The sequence below is a fragment of the Callorhinus ursinus genome, unplaced genomic scaffold, assembly GCF_003265705.2.
Source record: "Callorhinus ursinus isolate GAN/ISIS: 27379988/994484 unplaced genomic scaffold, GSC_fseal_2.0 scaffold4, whole genome shotgun sequence".
NCBI classification, from domain to species: Eukaryota; Metazoa; Chordata; class Mammalia; order Carnivora; family Otariidae; genus Callorhinus; species Callorhinus ursinus.
In genome coordinates this window covers 74,139,185-74,143,250 of record NW_027397066.1, presented here as the reverse complement: position 1 = coordinate 74,143,250, position 4,066 = coordinate 74,139,185, and the positions used below count along the sequence as shown (strand labels likewise).

General features: G+C 39.8%; 1 pseudogene; it reads right to left on the bottom strand.

The window, feature by feature from the left end:
• Window positions 1-345: 345 nt before the first annotated feature.
• On the bottom strand, window positions 346-1,728 carry LOC112825414 (non-POU domain-containing octamer-binding protein pseudogene; annotated as a pseudogene).
• Between the last annotated feature and the right edge of the window lie 2,338 nt (window positions 1,729-4,066).

Sequence of the window (4,066 nt, the reverse complement as noted above, 5' to 3'; positions counted from 1 at the left end):
TAGAACAGGATGGACAAAGAATGGAATGATCAAGATTAATGGGGGCTCTAACTGGGTTCATTTTGCCATGGTTCCCACCCCCCCAGGCCCTCAACAATCACATGAGACTTCAGGAATGCACCACACAAAATCAATTAGTTAAACGATATACCACACAGAACTGATTTGTTAAATATCGCCCTTCCCTTGCCCTCAGCCTCCAGCAAACTCCCTCAGAGTAGTACAGGCAAGGAAGTCCTAACTATTGGGAGGAATCCCTAACACTTTTCCAGGGCAGAATTCTGGCTGGTCCAAAAAGGGTCCTTCTTTTAAGGGTTTTTGGGAAACTAGACATTGAAATTCTTATTAGTATCGGTGACATTTGTTTGGAGCAAATTCAGCTCCAGGAGCTGCATGGTTGAATGCAGGAGGGGTTCCACCAATTGCCCCAATTCCTTCCATTGTAGCAGCTTGGCCAAAGCGTTCAGTTGTTGGTGGGGTTCCATCTGGCATCATAGTGGCAGGTCCTGGAGGAGCTGGGGTACCTGCTGACACTAGAGCAGGGGACATGGCACCTCTGTTTTTGATGCCTATAGCACCTCCCATAGCCATCTGGCCCATCCGTATCTCCTGTTCTCTTGCATCAGGGAATGTTCCCTTGAATCCTTCCTGCTGTCGCCACGTCATTTCTTCCTGTTGCCCCTGCATCTCTTCCTCATGGCTCCTGCATTCCTCCTCCTGCCTGAGCTCCGGTTGCTTTCGTTTTTGCACCTCTTGGTTGTGCAGCTCTTCCATCCTCTGAAGTTCTTCTTGATGTCTCATCAAATCCTGTCTCATTAGCATGACCTGGTGCTCATGGCGAGCAGCCTCCATCTCCATCTCCTCACGAGCTTCCTTGATGTTATGGTCCACTTGGTCCTGCTGCTGCTTCTCCATCTCAATGAGTGCCTTCCAGCACATGGCATACTCATACTCAAAGGAGCCAGGCTGTGCAAATCTGGGTGGCTACTCTTGCTCCTTGTGAAATTGCTGGTTCTTTATAACCAGGTTCTCTGGAAGTCCCTCTTCATCATCCAACTGGTCCATGGGCTCCACAGTCACAGGCCGAGGAAATGTGGTTAGCAGGAAGGAACCTTCACTGCACCTGTCCAGAGCTTTCCGAGCAGCTGGCTCCCCTGAGAATTCAACAATGCCTTTTCCTGAGGGCCTTCCTCAATCATTCACGATGACTACAGCCCTTTCCACCTGGCCAAACACCGAAAAGGCTTCCTCCAGCTGTTCATTGGAAACGTACTGAGGAAGGTTTTGGACTGTAAGGGATGCACTATGGCAGGCAAAGCTCACACACAGCTGCTTTCTACGGAGTGGCATGTTGTCCAGTTCTACTTTGGCAATCTCCGCTAGGGTTCGTGTTTCCAAGTGGATAAAACCAAAGCCCTTGTCCTTATGAATGAAGACTTCGCCTGCCTTCCCATATTTCTCAAATAGTTTCCTGATCTCCTCCTCAGTGATGTCAGGAGGAAGATTGCCCGCAAAGAGCCGGCTACGTTGGGTGAAGGTCTTCTCTCCTGGTTTCCTAAAATTCTTCAGATCAATAGTCAAGCCTTCATTTTGGCTGCTGGCTTGTTGCCCATTTGCAGGTATTCGTGGTGGTGGTGGTGGCTGCTGCTGTTGCTGCTGGGAGTACTGCTGCTGCTTCCTTGGAGTGTGGTTTTGCTTCTCCACGTTAAAGGTTTTATTGCTCTGCATTTTTGCACCCCTCTACCAACTGTTCTCTCCTCAGAGTAACGGCAACGCTACACGGCCTCTACTGTCCCGAGCTAGTTTCTCCATCTTTTCAAATGCTCTGTCAGAGATAGAGTGCATTTTGAATGGAGATAAACAGATCCTTTTTTTTTTCCTTTAAAACATTATATCCCAGAGCACTTCATCATTTAGATGAAGGACACATAAATGGGCAACATTCACAAATATCCATATTGACTATATTTCCAGGCAATTCAAGCTGTTCCATACTGAAGAGTTCCAGGTTTACTTTTGCTGAAATATTCAAGAGGAGACTGGACGACAACTGTTAAGAGTGTGTGTGTGCATGCACGCACACACACACATTGGTTACAGAGATGATTTCATATTCTCAGAATTTCAGGATCTGCCTAAAAACAGTAAACCTAAAAGTGTTAAAAACCTTAGCAAACTGTAGGAACTTCTGAGATCTGACCTCATGGATTGCTAAATGGAAGCCTTAGTAAACTTATAAAGTATGAATTTCATATTTCATCCCAGTGTTCAATATTTCATTTTCTAACTTAGAGATGCTGTGTCTAGCCACAGCTGTTGCTTTGTTTGCTTTCAAGAAAACAAAACAAAACAAAAGCAAGCTGTTGACTTATGCCAAATTTAGGAGCAGAATCTCATTAAGTTGCTTATTTGTTATTATGGCTTCTAATTTCCCATTCTTTTTGAAAGCTTAAAATTTATAGTTAAAGTATCAGCCTCAAATGGAAATATGTGAGAGTTGCAATGACGGAAATGAAACAAATCTATCACATATTATAAATATTTATAGCTTACATTTTTAAAAAACAAATATTAAGTATAAATATCACTGGTACTCCCCCAATAATACAGTGATAATTTTAGAAATATCATTTTGCCATTTTCTTCTATCAGATAAAAATATGATGACTAATATCAGTAATAACTGATTTATTATAACATAATCAAAATTTCCTTTGGCATTGCAGGAAGATAGGACTCCTGAGTAAGGTAAACTGGTAGGATAAAGGAAAAAAATGTCAACGACATGTCATATTAGCTAATGAAAATGTCAAGACAAAGACTTCTAAGTTTGTACTTATTTATTCCAACCTATCAAAGTGTGCATTTTAGCTCCAATTTCATGCCAGATACCCCTTTTCTAATATGTCAAATAAAATAATGACTTGGCCTATGAAAACTATGAAACTATGAATATTTCAAACACTAAAAAATATTAAACCTTATAAAATCATGTAAATAAATTAGGCTCTATTTATTAATAATGATTCTGCTATACGGTACTTATCAAACTTCTCCTCTGGAGTCTAATAGCAAAAGAGAATGAATTTGCATCCCCAAAGATCTATGGGACAAAGCACACTGCTGTAATCTAAGCAAACATAATTTTAAGTCTAGTTCCAACGATTTAAAAAACCATAATTTTATGCAACAAATATGTACTTAATTTACAGATAAGAATTCAATTATTTTTATCCTAAATTATCTAGCACTCTTAAGAGTCTTGCATACTAATACCTTGGTATAAGAAGCATATATTTAAGAAACTGCCCAATATTTGAAAATCTCGAAATACTGAGGGAAGTTACATTCCAGAGGATTTAATCAGGATGTATACAATTGTATTTTTTTAACCAGGTGAAAAAAGTGCTTAGTTAAAGTCTATAGGAAAAGGAAGTCTAGAACAGATAAGAATCCTAAGCAACTGCAATGAAGAATATGATGGTCTATAAACATTTTTCCAAAGAAGACCTCAATAGCCATCAAGTACATGAAAAAGCACTCAACATCACTAATCATCAGGGAAATGTAAATCAGAACCACAATGAGGAATCACCTCTTACAACAGTTATCATCAAAAGAAGTAAGTGTCGGTGAGGATGTGAAGAAAAGGGAAACTTTGTGCACTGTTGGTAGGAATGTAAATTGGTACCACTATGGAAAACAGTATGGAGGTCCCTTATAAAATCAAAAATAAAACTACCTTATGATCTAGCAATTCCACTTCTGGAATATATATCCAAAAGAAATTAAAACAGGCTCTTGAAGAGATACCTGCACTCCCATGTTCATTGCAGCATTATTCAAAAGAGCAAGATACAGAAATAAGCTAAGTGTCTGTCAAAGGGTGAATGGATAAAGCAGATGTGATATATATATATGTGTGTGTGTGTGTGTGTGTGTAGACATATATATAAACATATATGCACACATATATACATATATGTGTATACACATGTATATGTACATATATACACATACACATACATACATACACACACACACACACACACACAATGGTATATTA